At 43.0% G+C, this 22,582-nt stretch overlaps 1 long non-coding RNA gene across 3 annotated transcripts in view; it reads right to left on the bottom strand.

The window, feature by feature from the left end:
* LOC104911676 overlaps positions 1-22,582 on the bottom strand; it is a 66,006-nt gene that overhangs the window by 7,714 nt on the left and 35,710 nt on the right. The window contains exon 1 of one of the 3 annotated variants that reach the window (XR_794114.3): positions 8,816-9,370. The exons of the other annotated variants lie outside the window; for them this stretch is intronic. This is a non-coding gene — a long non-coding RNA (uncharacterized LOC104911676). Of the gene's footprint in view, positions 1-8,815; positions 9,371-22,582 lie in introns of those variants that run through there. 3 annotated transcript variants of the gene reach the window in all.

The raw sequence follows: 22,582 nt of genomic DNA, 5'->3' as shown, positions 1-22,582 counted from the left end.
TCACCTCTTTTTTAAGCAACACTTAGTATATCTCAGGCAGCTCTTTATTTATAGGAGAGGCATAAAAAAAATGAGTGGAAGAGAGTGAGGATGGTCAAAGGGAGAAGCAACAAATGTCTTAAATGGTTGACAAACTTCTTATGACTATATCACACTGGAGAAAAAAAAAAAAAGGGCCTGGATGTAGCCAAGGTCTCATAGTGACAATTAATGTAAGAGCAATTTAACACACGTAAATGGCATTAGAATCAACATGGTCAAGATTAAAACAGATGAATAAAGGGAAACACCTCTGTTGTGCTCAGTTCTCACTTTGTGAACAAGCTTACATAGCCATATTTATGTACGGCCTCTGGGATTCCCTGAATGCAACAGAAGCTTGGGTACTTGAGTTTTAAAAAGAACAGCCAAAACCCAGCATACAGCAAAAGGCCTAATGTCAGCCTCCCTTTTGCTAGGGAACCTTGCTCTAGATCCCAGGCTGTTGTTTCCCAGTTGCTGTGGTTTAACCTGGCAAGCAGCTAATCACCACACAGTCCCCTCTCAAGTAGGGCAAGGGATAGAAATGGAAACAAAATAGAACTTGCAATAAAAGCCGTTTACAAAGACAGACAAGGAAAATGGAAACAAATTACAACAATATACATTTGTATATACATATATCTGCAATGCAATTGCTCACCATCTGACATCCAGCTTACAATACAACTGCCCACCAATCGATGACAAAGCAACATCTCACTACCTGCCAACCAACACCCATCAATCTCTGAGCAACTCCTCCCCAGTTTAATGGCCTTCTGCATGATGTCACACATATGGCATAACCCCTCACCTATTTCAGTCCAGCTATCCTGGTCCCCTGCTGCTGTGCCACGAAGGCAGTGGTTCTTCCTTGCCAAGACCCAGCCTAGCCCTGGGCTCACTCCCATCACTCAGCAACTACCAAGACATGAGTGTGCTATTAACACTGTCTACACTGAAACCAGGACACAGATTGAAAAGTATATCTTGGTATCATGGTGGAGAGGGATGCCTGTCCAGGCCACCCCACCAACCTGCAGGGATTTGATGACTCCTGGCAACTCAGTGTATCAAAGAACCACAGAACCATTAAGGTTGAAAAAGACCTCTAAGATCATCTACTCCAACTGTTCATGTACCACCAATATTGCCCACTAAACCATATCCCTCAGTACATTCTTTTTTTTTTTAACACCTTCAGAAGTGGTAACTCCACCATTTCCCTGGGCAACCTGTTCCAATACCTCACCACTCTTTTAGAGAAGATGACTTTCCTAATATGCAGCCTGACAGGAAGGAACAGCTTGTCATGACAACTGAATTCTTCAGTATTTGCTTGTATAGGCATCCTGCTGAGTGCCATGACTTCAAAGCCTCACGATGTCCTTGGTACAGTAGTGAGAGACAGAGCCCTACAACCTTGGTGGTGCTCACTTCTCCAGGGCCCAAGGAGCATTTCTGTGCCCCAGGCAGGCATGCTTGTACTGTTAGGGGAACACAATTCAGCTTTGCGAAATCTTTCAAGGTTTTGAAATGCGTTTTTTTGGGTCCGCCTTGGAACAGGACAAACATTAAAAAATAATAATAAATAAAAAACGTGCATGTGAGAGGCATAATTGTGTCAGAACATCTGTTTTTGGCTCTATGCTTTTATTCAAATGTCTGCTTCTCCCTTGTCTGAAGTGAATAGCAGGTCTCAGAGCTCAGGAATCTGGCCAGAGAAAAGCTTGCTTAAAATCACTTTGTCCTTTCTATAAAAATGCCCTAGCCTTTGTGTGAATGGTACATTTCAGCAAAAGTAACTTTAGTAAAAATGCTCTGACCACCTCCAGATTGTTCTCAGTGGCACCAAGCACTGCAGGCAAAACAGAGACATCTTGGCAAAATTACACCATTGAAATTGCCGGCAGAAGAGCTCAATTTAACACCCACTAATTGTTGCACAATAGTTACAGGAATAAACTGAATTTGTTAATTAGATGCACACCAATGAGTAATTCAAGACTGGTTTAAATAATTATTCCTATCTTCCCAATAGGCTGTGGTGGTGATTAGCTTGCTGGCTCTCTCTCTTGACTGTTCTGCTTAAATAGAAAAAAGGTGAGACACCCATGCACTGAGCCATGGCACTCCTTAATGAAACCCCACTCCCTGGATGCTGAGACCAGCTCGCCTGCAGCTGTTGTTGGTTGCTGCTTCTGACCACAGAAACGTCAGAGGCAGCAAGGTGGGCTGCCAGCAAGTTCTTGGATCAAAAGTGTGCCAGTGAAATTAAATTAATACTTTTTAATGTGTTTAATTCCTGATGGGAGACTTAAGGGCAACAGTGCCATGGATGCAAATCTTCCATTATTAACCACAGGAATAAATTGGGCTGGAGAACAAAACTCTCCTCCCTGGGACATAGCAAAGTTACTTGTCCCCAAGCCTGGAGAAATGCCCTCTGCTGGCTCAGGGAGACTTTTTTTTCTCCCATTTTCCCTGCAAGTTTGCCACCCTGGAATCTCCCAGAAGTGACATAAATCTATACTTTTAGCTAGATGGGGTCAGGTCCTTCTCCCCATCCTGTTCCTTACTCAGCAGTTTCTCACCCTCCTTCAGTTAGCTGGCTACATCTATGCTTCTTGGCTCATGTCATGCCTTTTTTGTTGGACCACTGGGAAGAGATACCTCAGGAAAGCATGCAGAGAGAAAGTAGTGGAAGAGGATCAGTTTAACAGGCCTTCTGAAAGCTATGCAAAAAAAAAAAGAAAAATCACAGCCCAAACACAACAATGGGGGGAGGCGGGGGGGGAAGTAAACTAAGCCAAATTCCATTCCACTGTGTGAGTTGCTTGTTTAAAATTACTATCCTTTTTGAAGGAAGCAAGAGAAATGCCCAGATATTAGAGAATAATGTGGTTATACCACAAACAGCATTCATTATCAAGTCACTCAAAGTCCCAACTGCTTAATATTTCTGACAATCAGTCTCTTCACAGACCCAAGGAAACTATTTCTACTGAAACAGCCACCTGATGGCTGTCTAATGGAAAACAGCAGTGGTACAAACTGGCTCTGGGTGGGAAATGCTGTAATCTAGGATTTGTGGAGGGAATTAAGGAAGGCAGCACACAAGCAGGAGCCAGGAAACACAAAGACTAATCTTGACAAAAATGCAGGTGATTGGCTGTAAGTTCCAAGATGTTAACTTTACATTTTCCCCTCATAGAATAATGCCTCTAAGCACCCCCTAAGATCCCTTGTCCACCTTGCACTAAAGCACTTGTTTATTTAGTGGGATGTCAAAGACAGGAAAGAGAAGAACAAAAGTGTAAAGCAACGTTATCCCTGGACACACTAATTGCAGATGCAGCCTGGCTGCCTAATATGCAACCTATCTCTGTCTGGAAAGGGCATTGGCAAGGGTTGTAGCAGTTTGTGAAGAATATGAACATGAGATAGAATCATAGAATGGTTTGGGTTGGAAGAGACCTTTAAAATCATCCAGTTCCAATGCCCCTGCTATAGGCAGGGAAATGTTGGCCCTTCATCTTCTCACTGCTGGGTTAAGTTAGAACCACACTGATTACTTAATGCTGAGAACCATCCTCTGCTAAATTTTCTTCATTACCTGTCCCTCCTTCCTCACACTCTCAGATTCTGCCTCTTTTCTTACAGCAAAGACAACCAACACATTCGACAACCATTCTCCTTCTTGAACCCTAAGCAGTGACCCTTCTCTGATCTTTTCAGTATATGACACTGTTTGGCAGAACTTCCTCTCTCATCTGCTCTTTGCTCATTTACACTATTTACATCACCACTTCCAATGAATTTCAGCCAGTAACTGAGCTGCCTCCATTAGGAACATAGACAAGATAAGCTTACTGTTCAGTCAATGGAGAGAGAACAGGGCCTTCCAATTGTGATTCAGGTCTTAGGTCACCTGTGCAACCTTCAGACAGTTTTTAACTGTAGAGAGAGCTGAAAGCTAGCAGGATCCTTATTTATTTGCCTGAGGTGAGGCAGAGCTAGACAATTGCATGGACAGTGCTGGAGACTACAGGTCAAACCATTCAACGTAGCAACATTTGAACAGCTTACAAGAACCCACCTTCAAGTAAGCAGCTTAGAACATAACATGTGAAACAGTCTCAGACAAAGGGGGAAAAACAGACAAATAATTCCTCTATTGAAATTTATGCTTTTCCCTTACAGTTGCATGAGGAATCTGAAGACAGACCAAACCATGGAAGACAGAGGTTCCCATAAGACATTCATAAATCTTCAGGGGATTTGCCACCCCTGAACTTGAGACTCAAACCTCCACTTTTCTGTTGATCCATACTAAAATAAAGTCATCCAACTGGCTAGTTGTCTTACAGCTCCCTACACTTCCATCTATTCTCCCTCACCATCACCACTGAAACACACTTCATTGGAACTACCAAAGATAACAAAAGTTACCACATGACATCAAATACTCAAAAAGTTTTTTTCCAGTTTAGTTTTGATAGCAATCCAAAGATGGTTTTGCAGAATTCAAAGACTAAAACTTTTCTCCAGCCAACTAAATAAAAAAGCATATCAATAATCTAGCCCGCTTCTTTAATGGAATGCTAAGGAAATTTCCTATTAGCTTCAGCTGCTCCAGCCCCGCCTCTGGAGAGTCCAGCCATTCCTTGATACAGCTGTGGCTTCAGCACTACTCAGGATTAACTCCTTACCTCCCACCTTTAAGTACAGACCTGCTCATCCCAAAAGCATTGCACTGTTCTCAATTTGTACCAGCCATAATATAGAAACTAAAAACAGTGAGGACTGTTATCAAGATCTGTTCTTCTCTATTGGAAGAGAGAATATGTATCTGACTCGAATGAGGAGGAACTGAAGGAGTCTCTAGTCTTCTTTTATGGCCCTAGAAGTGTTCTGGTATACCAGTAAACGCTCCCTTAAACATCCTGCTTCTTCCATCTTCACTCAAAATTGAAACTAGCTGTAACAGAAGTCCAAATAAACTTCTCACTGACCAAATAATGGACAAATGCCTCATCCATATACTTCTCAGGATGCCTGAGACAATATGGATGTAACGGAAAAGTGATTTACAGAAACTGGCTAACACAGAACAGATGAAGCTGTTTCATAGACCAACTGGGGGCAGGAGATTTTCCTGCCATGAAACAGCATGGGAACTTTTCCATAGGAAAAACAATAGGAACACGATCTAACTACTCCATCAGCTTTTTTTATTTTTCCCTAAATTGCCATAATTTATGCATTGATGCATAAATTGGCTTTTCCTGTTTGACCTGAGATAGTCAGCTCTTTCCTACAGTATGGTTGTCTCAACTTACTGCCTCCAGTTTAAGAGGCTACAGTATGCTGAACACAGCTCTCTACATTTCAGTGGATACCAATCATGCAGTTGTGACACTTTCGGTAATTGCTTTTCTTTTTTTCACTGTAGGGTTCAGAGGATCTCAAGGGATTTTCCCCACCTGAGATCTCCACCCCCCCCCCTTTGCCCCGATTATTTTGGATAGAAAGGCACAACAAAATGCAGCATAAATATAAAGCACATTTTTGGCTAACATCTGAAATGCCTTCAGATATCATCTAAAGTTACACACACATGTCCCCAGTGAAGCCTGAAACAAAGCTCTCAGAGAAGACAGGATTAATTTGAGGTCAGAAGGGCTTTGCTTTCTGTCATAACATTGCCATGATGTAGTACCAAACTCATTACTTACCATGACATGAAGCTAAGAGGCTAAGGAATGGTTTAGTGTATGTTAGTTCATTTTCCCCTTCCACTACAATATCGTCTCTTGAGAATGGCAGCAAACAATCTAAACAAGGACTTGTGTGTATGGAACAACTTAGTCCCCATGCAAACAATATGGGGACAACAGGGATTTCTGCGAGATTTATTTATCTTTTTTTTTTTTTTTTTTTAACTTAAATTGCCCACAGATTTCCCTATTCTGCAGTCTGCTCAAAGGGAACTGAGTTCTCTAATAAAGCCACATTGATTAGACAGTTTCACAGAAGAGAAACTAATTCAAAATATGTCATCTGACCTTTTCTGTCTTTTTCCTCTACTCTGACCAGTTGTGAAATAATTCTCATTTTTTTCAAAACAATTTGTTCTTCAGTTTGGAGTAGTGACAGTAAATAGTTCTTTAAATAGCCTCATTTGTCAGCTGTATGCTGGGATTAGTTAACATTAAAAAGCAGATCTCCTTTAAATGGATACTTAAGCTGTCTACTGCTGACCTTCGATATGATCCCAGGTAGATCTTCTCAGAGGGTCTTGGATTCACCGATTACAAAGTTGGAAGGAATGTATCTAGTTGTTCAAATCTCCAACACAGACTTGAGGATTTCCATGAATTCAACCCTGTTTCAATCAGTGTACCAGTGAGGGGGAAAAAAAAAAAAAAACACCACCAAGACTACATCACTCTCATCAAAATATTTCTAGGGCCAGAATTTGTACCATAAGCTAGACATTGCTTGCTTCAGAAATTAGTCATACTTTTCACCTTGTTTCTAACCTGGCTGTGTCCAACTTCTACATATGAGCTGCTATCATCTATGAGTTCTCTGTCTACTTTTTCCTATCTATCTAAATAAAGCTTAGGAATCAAAGTTAGATTTGTGAGCCATGCATGAATGAGCATACCTTGCTGACAATGGGAGATTAAAAATAGCTACTGAAGTTAAGTCGTTTTAAATATAATACTCAAGCTCTCTGGAAGCTTCAGGACTTCTGTAGGTACCCCTGTGATTGTATTATACTCACATGGAGAGCTCTTCATACATTGTCTAAAGAATCTGAGTGTACACTGCAGGTGCTTCTGACACTTGTGGAGATATAGGAGCCTCTCTCAAACAACAGAGATCCAACCAAAGACCTACAATTCACCTCATGTAGAAATCTAAATGAGAAGAGGGAGCCTAACCAGGAAAAACCTGCTATTTAGGTATCTCTCTATTGAGCAACTATCTTCTATCAATGTCACTGGCCCTCAGCAAAGCTAGATGTCTTGAACAATGCCTCAGTATGTTGGATACAAGGTCTGCTCTCTCCCCTCTTCAGCAGTCCTTGATTGCACACTTCCAGGTGCTGATTTTCAGATTAAAGCATTCTTTATTGTAGACTTTTCACACGTTATCAACACAGTGTTTGATTACATCAACAGTGACAAAATATCAGTGCTTAACAAATAAAGAGATTTTTTTTCCAGCAGGGAGATCTATTTTTGTCACTTCCTCCCTGTGGGGCAGGTTATCAAGATGACCTGCATTGCAGCAGGGAACAACTAACTGTTTGGGGAGCTGGAGGAGGGAGACAGATGGTATTTATGGTGTGTCATAAACAGTGAAGGACTCCTTGGACAAGAGCCTAATAAATACTCTAAAAAGAAACTGATGAACTCTCATAACTCAATATACAGACTGTCACCCTTTCCCTCCTGCTTTATGATCTGGTTACAATTTGCTTTTTAGTATTGCCACAGTGAACTCAGCTCCTGAGGACAAACTTTGAAGGCACAGACAAAAGATGCTGCAGGACCCTTTATGGACAGAACTCATGCAGAATTCCAAGGAATAGGTATGCTTGACTTCTTCATTCTGGTTTACCCTTTCAGGCCCGCAGCTGCCTCTCAGGGACAAACACAGTCTTCACAAACTGTGGTCTCAATTTTGGATTCAGGAGGTCCCACATGCCCTGCCTTTCTATAGCGCTTCCTCTAAAAACAGAACTTGAGCATAACTCTGGGTTGGATAGCCTCCTGTAGATAGAATTGGACTCTAGTAGTGAAATGTTTGGCTATAGGTCTAGACTTTCTGGCTGACAATAGGCCTATATTCAGCTCTGCACGATAGAACTGAGAGTAAGAGCATTCAGAGAACCACATCTATGAGATCTCTATGCTGGAGTCCTATGCCCCAAGGTGTCAGTACCTCTCTGCAGACTAGCATAGCCTCCTTCACAGGAGAGGACCTCCAGCCCTCTGATCATCTTCATGGCTGTCCTCTAGACCCACTCCAACAGCTTCACATCCTTCCTATACTGAAGGCCCTAAGCTTGAACACAGTACTCCAGATAGAGCCTCACAAGGGCAGAGTAGAGGGGAACCATCATCATCTTCCTTTCCTTTACTAGGTACCTCTCTTGTGATGCAGCCCAAGACACAGTCAGCCTTCCAGGCTTCCAGTGCACACTGTTGGCTCATATCAAGCTTCTCAACCACCAGAATCCCTAAGTCCTTCTCCCCAAGGCTGCTATCTGAGAAGTGAGTTCTTCTCCCAGTCCGTACACATATTTGGGATTGCCCCAGCCTAAAGGCAACACCTTGCACTTGGCCTTGTTAGTTTCACATGGGCCCACTGTTTAAGCCTGCTTAGGTCTCACTGGATAGCATCCTTTCTTTCTGTTGTGTCAACTGCATTGCTCAGCTTGGTATCATCTCTGTAAATTTGCTGAGGATACACACAATCTCATTGTTTATGCTGCTGATAAAATTATGGAAGATACTGAAGAGCACTAATGCCAATATAAAGCCCTAGGGACACAACTCATGACCAGCCTCCACCTGGACACAAATCCATTGAACACAACTCTTTGACTGTGACCAACTGTAATGCTATAATTAATGCAACAGAAAGCACAGCAACAATAGCAGAATAGCAAAATCTCAGACTGCAGTAAGTGAGGATAAGCCCAAATGCAGCAACCACAGATATAGAAATAAAGGAGAAAAAACAACGCGCACACACACAAACAAAAACCACTTACCTTCAGAAGGCCACAGTTACACAGAGATCTCCAACCAGATATACCCTCACCTCCACTGCCAGTCTTTAAATGAGGTCTGGAAGGGGTAGAGCCAGGATCTACCCCTTCCAGTCACTCAATGCACTGCATGCACCTGAGCTCCCCTGGGTTGGCCCTGCCTTCCCACCAGGTGCTCAATCAATGGTTCAAGCTGTTTCCACTACACCATCTGACCAATTCTTTATCCACCAAATAGTCCACCTTTGAAATTCATATTTCTCCAATATGGTATTTTTCAAATACCGTATTTCAGAGGTAAATCCCCAGAGGGAATAAACATCATCATCTTGAAACAGTGGTCACCTTCCTCCACCCCCTATCAGCACTGGGAATTGAGCCTCCAGACTGCCTTCCCACTTGGACTTTCTCCAGGAAGACCACTGGGCCAGACAGCGACTGTTGCCATGAGCAGGGTGTTTCTACCAGGAGTGCTGACAGCCTGTTTTCATCAGCTCCGAATGGAAAAATTGTTTGGAAAAAGGCCTGACATGTTTATCAAAGAACCATGGCATTTAGTGTAAATGATGAAATGACGGCAAATTAATCTAAACCCTGCCATCACTGCTATCAGGAATCATGGACTGTAATAGCTGTGTGATGGTCAGTGGGAGTTTCACTCCTGAGGACTGTGTGTACTGCTTTCATATGTAACTTTTGTCTGTCAGCTGAAACACAGCTGCTTCTGGTGTGGATCACAGGCCGTACAGTGCACCAGCTCCCCTGTAGAATGGGGAGTTAAAAGGTGATCACTGCATTGTATTTTCCATAGCTACTTTGTGCTGCTGCATCTGTCCATGATCTTCAGGATCCTGGTCTATTACAATGTGAAGTTGTTCAATACAGGGGCCACCCTGTTGTTCTATGCTGTGAAAAAGATTAATAAGCCTCCTCATAGTTGATGATGTAAACATAAGGCTGTCCAGGATGGAAGGATTAAAGACCATAGGGAGAATGGTTGCTAGAATGTCTTGTGGCAACACCAAGGAGGTCTTTCCTTCAGCAGGCAGAAGTTCAGGCTGTTCTTCTAACAAGTACACCCTTCAGGCCTTGCTGACTCATTTGCAGAGCAATAATTAGGACAGAGGAGCTCCACTCAATCAGTATCACAATCTCTTGTGATGCCCTACTGGTGATGTGTGTAGCCTTTATACTTAGAGAAAAAGTTTTAAACACACAGGAGCTGCAACAGTCATATGCAAATCATGTGAGGGAAAAAAGAAAAAAAAGCTTGTGTTTTTTACAGTTGTGTTTCTAGCTTTGGTGGGGCAAGGCCTACCTTTCAGATAGAAAACTGAGTGTAATGTTGTGTCGGGATCAGTTTGCAGACAGCATGCAGGTATCTTTGCTATGGTTTGCATTCATCTTGGGATGTCAGCCTGCTGGCAGATACAACACTGACCATTTTCAAGGGCAGAAGGGATGGAGATAAAAAATTATGAAGCAAAGAAAGGAAGAAGAAAGGAAAATTCGCCAAGCTTTCTTGTGCCCATGATCAGTAGATCTCCAAAGATGACAGGGAAGGAAGTGGCATTTAAATGTGTGGGCTGGGGCAGAGCAGGGAATCAAGATGTTTTCTCTCAGTGATAAGGAGACTCATGGTGTGGCAGAAAGAGCCTAGTATTTTGCTTGGAGATTTCCCCAATGACTAGACATGGTCAGCACTACCTGCAGAGGACCCATGGGTGGGGGCAGTAATGGCAGCATGGAGGCATCGCTTGCCTCCCCTGCTCAGCCCATTGCCTTCAACCCAACCCTGCAGACCCATCTGCCTCCGTTGCTTGATAGTCTTCCCCTCTGATTTTCTCTTGCTGCAAAGTGCTTGCCCAGCAAGAATATCCTGTGAGGTTCTGAGCCTGAGGTCGGAGGGAGGAGGGTGGAGGGAAAACTATTGTTGCTCTTATCGCAATGTGAGATTTGTTGCATTCCGAGGAAATCATCTGGTACTTGGCTTTCCCCCACTGCCCTGGCCACCGTGAGGATTTAGGACAATCCCTAATCTGTTCCCTTGTGAACACTAAGGGCCTTTCTTGTGGGAAACAAGTTCGCAAATTCAGTTGTTTCTATCAAAGATGAGGGAACATCCAAGCAGCGCCAGACAGTACAAGCTTCCCCCACAGGCACTCCGGCTCCAGCATCCCACACTGCTCTATCACCACCAAGCCCCACAGCGCCAGCCAGCATCCCCATCCCAAGCAGCCACCTCCTCCGCCTCCCCCTATGCTCATAGTCTGCGTTCCTGGCTGCCTACCTCTCCTCCTCCCTGCAGAGCTCCCCGCGAGGAGAAGCACAGTGCAAAGCCTGGGAAAAGCTGGTGCTGACCTTCCCCTCCCCTCCCTGCTGCTCTGCACAAAGGAGCACATGCAGGCGCTCAGCCCCCGTGGGACTTGGGCCCGTGCCCCAGCCTGCACAGAGGGCTGGAGAAGGGTGCTGAGCCCTGAGGGACTGTGATGGGGAGCCAGAGTGAGTGGGGAAGGAAGCTGGCATGAAGCTGAATGGGCGATGGGGATAGGATCACGATTTCCTACTCCTTCTTGCCCTTTCCTCCTGACCATTGCTCTCCCACCTGATCGTGCAGAGGTTCACGCTCCCTTTCTGCCCCAGGGAAATGACGACCCAAGAAGTGAGGCAGTTGAGAAACGGGAGGAGCACCTCACTTGCTGCCAAAATTGTTATCCACATTGCTTCTGAATCCTTGGCTTTGGGTGCTGGTGAGTGATGCTTGTAGGCTCTGCCTCCTCAGGGCCCACTTCTGCCCCTGGCAGAGCCTTCACCTCTTCTTGCAGGAGCTCCTGATGACAAAACCCAAATCCAAAGATTTGGGGCAAATCCCACTGTTTCTCTGTCTCTCCCCTTGCACCTCAGTTGCTGCCTTGCTCCTCAGGGAGAGATCCTGAGCCTTCAGATCAATCTTGACCTTTCTTCCTCCACCTCCCACTTGCTGAGCAAACCTGCTTTGAAGATGAGGATCAAAGGGTCCCCATTAACTCTGTCCCTGAAGTTCTCCTGCAGCACCACCAGCACATCTGGTTGTGGCTTCCCTTGGGAAGGCTCCAGAGAGCTAATGTACTATCACTCGACCTTCCACAGCCAGTCCTCTTCCTTCCCATCTATGGCCATAGCACCATGAACACTCCTCTCTGCAACTTCCATGCAGTGCAGTGGTGGCCCATGTCCAGGGTGGGGACAGTAGAGTTGGTGTGGCTGCACACAAAGGGGAGAAACCTTCCCAGACGCGGCTCAGCAAGCAATCCCAGAGTCACCTCACCCCTATGTAAAGCTGCTGGGGCAAAAATATCCTGCAAATGCACCAGTGCACAACATGGAGGAGTATTTATCCTAAAGGTAAACCTATTCCATAGGATGAATTTGGTGCATGAAGTAGGAAACTTGGGTGGGTTGAAATTTCATGGGGTCAAGAGGAAAGGAGAATGGCTTGGGATTCCATTTTACTTTCCACCTAAGGCTCTTGTTGAATCAGTCCCTAAAGATCTTCACCCTAAGATAGGGTAGAGGTAGGTGGGTGGAGGGAAGTACTTCTTCTCACATCCATCACTTCTCTCCATCTGGATCTCTGCAGACCATTCTATACAAACATCAGCAAACCTTTGGGAAGCTGTGTGGGAGAGGGCAAGTACATTCCGAGTCCCAAACTGTGTCAGTTAGCGGTGCTGGAAAAGGGAAGGAAATCAAACTATTATGAGAAATCAGGAGAGTAGGTAGAAGTTAAATGTTTGATGACAAATCACAACAGGTTGTACTTGATTGCAAAGAACCTAGGGTAGCCTGAAAACCTACCCAGTAGTTCAGCAGGACTTAACATTTTCCAGCATACTACTTCATTTTGTTAGCACAAAATGGTCCTTATCAAAGTATTGGCAAGATTACTAAATTTTTTAAATAAATCCAGAAAACTGCAGTTTGCCTACAGACATCTATGGGAGTCTTCCTTGTCTTGCTATAATTGAACTTCATTGTGGGGGAGGGCTAAGGGATTACATTTTTTATTGCTGGATGTGTTTCATGGGAGATCTGTCAGCTGGAATTGACAGTGCCAATTAACCTTGTGTGTTTTCATGTAAGTTGCAGAGTCTTAGAAAGTATAAAAAAGAAGGGTGGGGGAGGAGTAAGCAAGCCAAGCTATTTACAGTGATAGATTCAGGGAAGAGCAAGATGGAAAATATCTCATCATCTTGGTTGCTACCTGCAGTGGTGAGACTTGCCCTTCATCCTTCTTCATCGCTGACAAAACACACACACGCACATGCACATTCTCGGAGATGTGCTCATAGAAGATTGGAGGCTTGTTTCCTATCGCCCTAATCACACCTTTTCTCAGCCGCCCATGCAAGGCCCCTGACCATACACAAGCTATTGTGTGGTCTCCTCCTGCTTGCTCCCACAGGTGTGAAGCAAACACCTCCTGAACAGAGCTATTTAAGACTGGTCTGCCTTAAGTTGTTCTCTGTGAAGGAAGTAATTTGAAAAGACAGTGTTTTGGGAAGGAAGGGCACAAAAGCTAGAAAAAGTCCATGCTCTCTGATGGTGTCTTAATGAAATTCACCTGGCAAAAGACAAGGAGAATGATGGGGGCTTGATATGGGGCATCTTAATTTTAACAAGCAAAGGGACAAGGGAAAGAGGAGGGGAGGAAGATACTGCATTTCTAGGCAATTTTACTTGCAAGGATTTATTCTCACAAGCATGGTGTCTGATGGCACAAACTGCAGCAGCTTCTTAACATCCAGAGGCAAAAGTTTACTTTTTGATCTGTGAGTCTTCCCGTCAAGATTATCCATCTACTTTCCCCCCTTTCCCCTCCATATGTCCCCACTTAGAACCTCTGCCTTCCGCAGATGCCCTCCAGACCCCTTCCATGAGGGTTCTCAGCCTGCCTCGTGTCCTAGACAGCAAATCCATCTGGCTCAGCAAATGGGCAGGTGGTGGTGGTGTGCACTGAGAGCCAGCCTGCTCCCCTGTGGGGGAGGGATGGGTGCTTGGGATTTATGCTGCTGTACACGAAAAATAAACACTCGGTCTCCATGTGCTTTGCTAGTCAGCGTATGCTACCCAGCTAATTCAAACATCCATCCATCAACTCTCCCTTGACTCATCACCACAACATTGATATGCATGGGGGAGTGAGCAGTCCCACATGGGGATGAGAGAAGGTCCCGTCTGCCATGAGATGTTGAAATCTCTCTCTGAGCCAGCGAATAATGAAAGGCGGTTAGTTACAGTACCGCTTTGCTGTTGTGAACCATCACCCATTTTCTATATCTCTCCCTATGACACAGCCTATCTCTCTTGGCAGGCTCAACTTGCTACAGGCCAACGCAGGGCTTTGCCTTTACCAGGCAGATGGTGTATTCTCCTTGGCAGGTGTTCAGAGCCATTGGCCATTGCGAGTGGTGGAAGGGAGTCCCTGCTGGCAAGAATCATAGAATTGTTTGAGCTGGAAGGGACCGTTAAAGGTCATCTAGTCCAACTCCCTGGCACCCCAAGAAGGGAGTGATGCCTGCACACCCATCACTCCTGGCTTGGCTGCCTCTGCATTTCCATTGGAGCACTCTATTAATAACTGTTTTTCTAAATAATGCTGGCACTAATAATGATTTATTGAGACTTAAATGACACATCTGACAATGACACTGACTGCTGGTGTTTGAGCACTGGTCAGGAATTTTAAAAGGGAGAGAAGCAGAATGAATAATGTGTTAAAAAGGAGATGGGCTGCACCAGCCTTGTGTTTAAACAAGATGATGAAGAGTCTGAGAAAAGCTTATCTACATGGTGAGACAAATGAATTAGCCGATCTCCTTGAAGACCAGGTGGCCCAGGGTGTTCATACTTGCTTCCTGGAAGTGGACAGCTCTGAAGATGTGACTGTGGGAAAGTAGTGAAATATGAAGTGGAAAGATAGCCCCCATCCCAGTGCCCCTGTCTTTGTGTTGGTGATGTTCCTTTGACCCAGTGGCTGCTGTATTTGTACAGGTTGCAGGCTGCTGTACATTTGTACAGATGTCCATAAGCACAGCCCTACCTTGATCCTGTCTCCCCAAAGCTGCTGTGTGAACAATTCTGTGGGGAACCAACTTGCCAAAAGACTTGGGTTGCAGCAGATATTAAGTCTAGAGGATGTGCTGAGAGCAGAGAGATCATACAACACAGACATCTCAAGTGGCACTGCTCAGAGCTAGTGGTGGGTAGATATTCTCAGTCTCTTCTAGATACAGAAGATAAATGGGCAAATGGCAACACCAGAAATGCCAGGGAATGACTGGGACATCAGGCTGGGAGAACTTTTGTTTTCCATGAACTTCTGGTGGTGAAAACACAGTACTCATAATGTGAGGGGCACTAAGCATAGTATGGGACTAAACTCCCTAAGCAAAACCCAGCATATCTGGCAAGTTCATGAGGATGAGGAGGAATTATCCTAGGGTGTCTAAAATGGCTTATGCTTAGGCAATTGGCTTCTGCCTGTGTTTCAAGTCAGTGTCTCCCTGCTGACTATCTTGTTTCAAGCCCTGCTAGATAACAGAGAGAGAAGATATCTTTGGCCAGAAACTTGAAATACTCCTGTGACAGAAATATAAAAGAGGACAGACAAGAACATGCCAAGCTTCGCTCCATCAGTATCTTGTCTCTGATGATAATAGATGATTCAGGAAAGCATGACCCTTCCCTTGCCCCTAATCTTCTGCTGGGATGTTTTCCAAAACTTTTTTTCACCCCACAAAGGATGTTCTGTGTAAATGCATCAAAAGAAATTTCCTAGAAAAGGGGCTTAATTTTTCCCTATCCTCTGTTTTTCCCTAGCCTCCATATCTATTCCCATTCAAGTAAACATAACCTTAAAAAATAAAGATTACCCACATTTAGCAAATAAATGAACCCAAGCAATGACTCTGGGACTGTTCCTACACCAACTTATTTGTGTTTCATGATGCAGCTTCACGAATGCATTTCCTTACTCCTCAGAATAATGGCATGTGCACACAGATCCCCAAACAAATGTGGAGCTTCTCATCCAAAACTGCCTCTGGTAAGATTTTGCTGGAAACTTTCCAGGGGCAAAATGCTTGTCTTGTGTTTCACGTCCCATGCAGCATGCAAAATGGAATTATTTATTTGTTGCTGCTTTGCTTTTATTTGTGCAAACTGACGCCACAGGGACTTCTTTTGAGGGCATTTTTCAGCCAAGAAGATTATCCCATATAAATACAGTGAAATAAATAGATTTATCATTAGAAGGACTTCAGGCTGTTCTCTTCCTTCCTTCCTTCCTTCCTTCCTTCCTTCCTTCCTTCCTTCCTTCCTTCCTTCCTTCCTTCCTTCCTTCCATCCATCCATCCATCCATCCATCCATATATCAATCAAATATCTGCCTGCCTTTGTAGATAGTAGAATAACAGAATTAAATTCCTTACACTGACTGAAACAATCTAATTAGGTTTATCTTGTTTTGGGTATACACTGAAACTGTGAGCAAGCGTTGAGCTAATTAAGTCAGGCAGATTTACATGCCTCATGTACATCTTGGAGCTGTTGCCCACAACCTATCAGCCTGCTCTTTTGCCAAAAGTCATTGCTATTCTACCTGAGAAACAGAGACAGATGGGATCCATAAGCCTTTCTGTAACAACAACAGTCTGAAGAGGAAATGTGACTTGGAGGCATCAGCTAGTAGTACAAAGGAGAAAATCCTATCTGCTCTGAGACACTGTGAATTTTTGTCAACTTTCCTGAGCTATTTACAGTGGTAAAGTTTTTATTTTTACGTTTTTAGCTGTTATCACTATTTTTAAAATGAACCATAGTTAAAAATAGTGGGAATAGCCAGCATGAAGCATTGTTCATCTGAGTAATGAAAGATGTTTCTGTCTTGAAGATATTAGTATAGCCTCTATCACAAATCAGTGCAGGTGTAAATCCTGCTGGCATGTGACCCCAGAAGAGTCATTCAGAAGGTAGCTCCAAAGTGACTGAGAATTAAAACCAAAATGAATACCCCAATCCCAAGCTGAAATATATATTCCTATAAATGCAAGTGAGGAAGGAAGACCCAAGAAGATAAAGATATTTGAGGTGCCCATCAGTTGATGTACTTTTCAGCTATGCTAAGGCACTTTCAATTCAAACACATGATCCTTAACAGCCAGCGTGGCTTCACCAAATGCAGATCATACCTAATCAATCTGGTGGTCTTCTATGATGGACAGACTGCATCAGTAAACAAAGGAAGAGCATCTGATGAAATCTACCTGGACTTCTGCAAGGCCTTTAATATGGTCGCACAAAGATGTGGATTTGAAGGGTGGACAATTCAGTGGATAAGAAGTTGGTTGGATGGTTGTTGCCAGAGAGTTGTAGTCAATGGATCTATGTCCAAGTGGAGGCTGGCGATATCCCCCACGTATCCCCCACTGCTCTGTCTTGGGACTGGTACTCTTCAATATCTTTATCAATGACATAAAATAGGGGGACTGAGTGCACTCTCAGCAAATTTGCAGATGACACCAAGCTGAGTGGTGCAGTTGACACAGAAGAGACAGATGCCATCCAGAGTGACCTGGACAAGCTCAAAAACTGGGCACATGAGAATCTGATGAAGTTTAACAAGGCCAAGGGCAAGGGAGATGGAGGCAGTTGTCCTCCTTCACTCTTCCCTGGTGAGTCTCCATCTGGAGTACTATGTTCAGGCCTGGGGCCCCCAGCAAGAATAACACAGAGCTGTGGGAATGGCTCCAAAGGAGTGCCTTGAGGATGATCAAAGGGCTGTAGCACCTCTCCTATGAAGAAAAGTTTAGGGAGTTGGGCTTTTTCAGCCTGGAGAAGTGGGCTTTTTCAGCCTGGAGAAGTCTTCACAAAGATCTCATTGCAGACTTCCAGTACTTAAAGTGAACTTATAATCAGGAGGGAAACAAACTTTTTACACAATCTGATAGCGATAAGACAAGAAGGAATGGCTTTAAATTAAAAGAGGATACATTTAGATTCAATATAAGGAGAAAAGTGTTTTTACATAGATGGGTGGTGAGACACTGGCAGAGGCTGCTCAAAGAACCTGTGGATGCACCATCCCTGGAGGCATACAAGGCCAGCTTGATCTGGAGTGTATTGACCCTGACCACAGCAGGGGAGTTAGAACTAGATGCTCTTTGAGGTCCTTTCCAACCCAGGCCATTCTGTTATTAAGTATTTGACCCAGTTCTAAACATACAGTGAAAGGAATTACCTTAAACTTCAGAGGACAAGGTGGTAACTTGCTAAGCTGTCATAATTACGTGCGGTATCTGTGGCCCTCCAGTGTACTTAACAGCTAGTTTCTCATGGAAATTAGTGGCAGTTTTCCACTGGAACAAGTGTCAGGTACCTAAACAAAATCCGGGCTTGGAGAGATTCATAACTAACAGAGTTTTCCCAGAGATGCTGGAAAAATAGGGGGAAGACACACAGTTAATTTGGCAGTAAGGAGTATCTCAGATGAAAAACAACCTTTAGTTCTGTCTGAAAAGAGGGCCTATAGAAAGTTTTATGACCATTATGAAAGTTTTATGACCATTTCAAGCACTCAAGGTTGAAGCTGCAGTCTTGTAGCTTAAAGGAGCTAGAAAACAAAGGACAGTCCAGGTCTTCAAAAACAATAAAATCATTTTCATGTCTATTTCTCTGCTGCAGTAAGTGTAAGTGTGGAAAGAAGCTACTCAGAGACTCACATTAGAAAAATGAGCAGTTGGATTTCACCCCATAAGAGATGAGAGGTGCAAGGAAAAGGAATGGTAGTGACTGGTGCAAGTGTCCTGGCTTTTCCCACCATAAAGTGGATGCAGCAGACCTGTATTTCAAATTGGCTGAATCACTGAAAATTGGGAAGTCTTGATTTCGTTTGTAGAAGTGCATGAATAAAGATTGAGTTATTACAGACATCAATCATGCTGAAAATGAGACAGAGATCAAATGAATAGTTTAGAAGTTACGGTGTTACTGTAGTCTGTTTTTCCATTACTGTCACTGCGCTTATCAGAAAAGTCAAAATTGTTCATTTGCCTTTGATAGATAAATACTGGTCTATTAAAAAAACTTTTTTCCTATGAATTTTTTTCCTAGATCTTTGAACATTTTGTTTATTTTTGCCTCTCTTGATTTAAAAAAATAATAAAATTGAAACATGAACAATTTACTTTTATTGACAAGCTAAAAAAAATCACAACTTTTATAAGTTTTGTTCAGATTTAAATCCTTAAATAACATTGTTCTACAGTTTAGAGCTTAAAATGGAAATGCATTTTGACTAAAAAGGGGAAAAAAAAGCCACAAAATAGATACCTCCAACAATTACAACTTTGAAAGCAAAATTCAATAGGATGGACTCTTTCTTTTGAACAGTTGGGATGAACAGGCATTTTTCTACTATAAAAAAAATCCAGCCTGTTTTGCTTTCTTATTCTTGTACCAGAATCTTCATCCATCTGTACACAAACCTCTGTGAAGATTGTAGTGTGAAAGGAAAGAAAAACCAGAAAGTCCTTAATCTCTTGAGCTGACTACCAATTTGGTTGTCTAGTCCACCCTCACAAAGGTCACCTTAATCCTATTTTCCACAAGACACTGCTCCCTGTATTCCCATGGATTCCAACAGAAGGTATCTGGATGTGAAGAGATGATAGCTCTTGCTACAATATCCACCCCCCATAGATCTCCTGCAGGTAGAGCTGGTTGTTGATCCAACTGATTAGCTGTTGCTGATGATGCTGAAGTACAGGAGATGTACATAGCTTATCTCAGTCATTCAGTTAGTGTTTGAGATGAGTCACCAGATAAAGATGCAGAATTTGCGCAGACAGAGCCAAGCAACTGTATCATTAATAACTAGAGAGGAGGAGCTGACATTTATTTGCTCAAATGTCCATAAACAAAGACTCTCAGAAAATGGTTGTTTTCAAATGAGTCATTGAATGGGCATGGCAACTGGGCCTGCAGCAAATCCTCTGCGAGACACTTGGGTTCTCAGTTAAGAACTTTGTCTTCTAGGGGAAAGAGAAGCTCCAGATTTGATACAGCACTCCTCCTTGTTGGCAGGGATTTTATTACTCCCAGTCATAACCAGTGAAGCACTATGTGCCGGGGCTATGATGGTCTCTCTATTCCTTAGGTTTGTGGCCTCTATTAGCTTTTTCAAACTAATACTGGAAATGTTCTAAAATTGAAATGTTGGGCAGCGTTATCTCTTGACACATTTCCTGTTGGGTTTGTATAGCTTCATCAGTGGACATTTGTCATTTAGCCTACCCCAGAATTCCATGTAACCTTCTGTCATCCCACTGGCAAGATGGGTATGATCTGCTCTTAAAACCAATCCCCTCTGTCATTCTTGATAGACTTTCTTTACAGTTTAGCAGCAGTTTTGGGGGCCAGTTTCATGGCAGCTATGTTAGGGGGGACTAGATCTTGCTGTCTATGTGATCTTTTCTCTCATTGCCAGTGTGGTTGGAACCCAACCATCAAAACAAACTGAAGCACCACCAACTGTGAAAACATAACCCTATGGCTTTGGGTGGCTGTCCGAGAGGATAGGAGCAGTCACTCAAGTCTGGACTAGAACAAAGAGGGCTGGCAAACTTAAAAAACCCAACAACTTAAATATTTGATTTATAGTCAGTATTTGCATTCTGATTTTCCCTATGCGGAAAAAACAAACAAACAAACAAACAAACAACAACGAGAGGTATAAACAGGCTCTTGGCCTTGTGCAAAATATAGAAGTATTTTCATTTCTGCAAAACCTCTGTTGTAGAATTAAAAAAGGGTGCTTTGAGAGCAATGGGTTTCTACATCCTCTTAAAACAATGCCTCAGAGAAAACTTGGCTTTCATGAAGAATAGATTGGTCCAGCAGATCCCCATCTGCATCGATCCATCATCTGTCTCAGAGACATGCAGGATTTAAGCAACCAGAGAATTCCAACCTAAACAAACGTTTATTGCTACCAATTTTAGAGGACCAGTTCAGATACTATACAAACAGATAACATCATAAAGTAAAAGCGGTTTGGAAACTTCCCAAGGAAACATCTTTTCTCGCATAAAATAACAATACATGGAAAGAGAAAAACTCCAGGCACACAGATGCATTCTGATGAATGTCTATTTCAAGATAAGTTTTTGACAAGGTTAACATTTTCTGGTTAGAAATGAAATTTTTAGATGCCCCGTTTTTGAAAAGTGTATTAAAAAATATATGGAAAAATGTATATTTTTATAATGGGTGTTGTAAGAAGAATATCAAAACTACAAAGATTTTATTTTCCAGAGCTGAAATACTTCGACCGCTCTGAAAGAATATTTTGAGCTCTTTGCCTCAGAATTGTATTTGATGATGAGAGGTTTCATTTTTTGCTCACTACTGTCCTGTTCCAAAGCAATGAGAAAACGTGGGGCTACCAGAGTTCTCCAGAGGAAATTTCCTGATCCCACCTCTTTCTAAACCTTAAAGCTAAAAAGTCTCCTTTGTTAACTGCCATGGGCACACCATTATTCCATACTCAAACTGCAACTGCTGATACTCATGTTACAGCAGAAGGATGACATGTCCATTGCCCTACAAGCATACAGTTGGGTGAGGCATGAACTAGGTTATGAAATAGTTGACTCACATAATTGAAGAAAAGCCCAAAAGACAGGCAAAGGTGTTGGTGATGTCAACCAAGGGTTCTATTTACAGATCAACTGCTAGTAGAAAGTACAGTGTTTCTTCAAAGGAAATAATGGAAAGGATGGAATTGGATGTGAGCTCTGCAAGAGAGGAAAGAGTTACTCAGTGACACAGAATTGGACTGGGTCCAATAGGATTACCAGCAAGAAAGAGAGACTCTGGTTTAGTCTTGCTATCTTTGTTCCAACTTTTCTTCTGAAAACAAAAAGAGAAAATTCACAGGCTCATGGCTGCGTGCAACATATAAGAGTATTTTCACATCTGCAAAGCCCTCACTGCAGAATTAAATAATGAAGGTCTTTGTAAGCGATCACTTGGTATGTGTTCTTAAAAATAGCTGCATCCCAGACAAATCAGCTTTTGTTCAGAAATTGGCCAGGCTGCATGGGCAAGGCAGCCGGGACAGGTGATGATAGGGACAGCAGCTCACTATTGTGTTGTGAAACTTCATACAATATTACCATTCTGTGTTTTGGGACCCTGGCAATTCTTAAGATGAAGAGAATCAAGTCTGGTCAGGTACACTGGGTACATTTTCTCCCAGCACAGGAGGAAAAAGGACCAATTTATTGCTGAATGCAGCACAACATCCTTCCACAACAAATGCGTTCGGAGACTAAGGCACTTCACTCCCTATACTTCAGAATTACATCCTCCCTACTGACTGTATCATGATCCATTTAAACAGTCTCATTTATAAGAAATAGCGAAACAAATCTCAAATACCATGTCCTGTTCGGGTAAGAAAGTAGTGAAAAGTACTGTTAGCTCACGTGCTCTTAGGAAGAAGGATCTCAAAGAGTATTCTGCCCTTCTTGACACAACAGAGGTGGACTGGCAATTTAATTAACTTCTGTACTGTGAGTATGAGTCTATCCTCCATTTGATTTTCTGATGGGTAAGGTATATTCTGGCATCTGTTTGTTATTTACTGAATAGAAGAGCTGATGCCTAGCCAAAAATGTACACAAGGAGCCTTTCTTTGAGTCTCTTATGATGAGCACGTAGCCTCTG

The sequence above is a fragment of the Meleagris gallopavo genome, chromosome 7 (assembly GCF_000146605.3).
Source record: "Meleagris gallopavo isolate NT-WF06-2002-E0010 breed Aviagen turkey brand Nicholas breeding stock chromosome 7, Turkey_5.1, whole genome shotgun sequence".
Taxonomy (NCBI): Eukaryota; Metazoa; Chordata; class Aves; order Galliformes; family Phasianidae; genus Meleagris; species Meleagris gallopavo.
The sequence above is the reverse complement of the archived record's forward strand: the minus strand, read 5'-3'. Positions and strand labels throughout refer to the sequence as shown.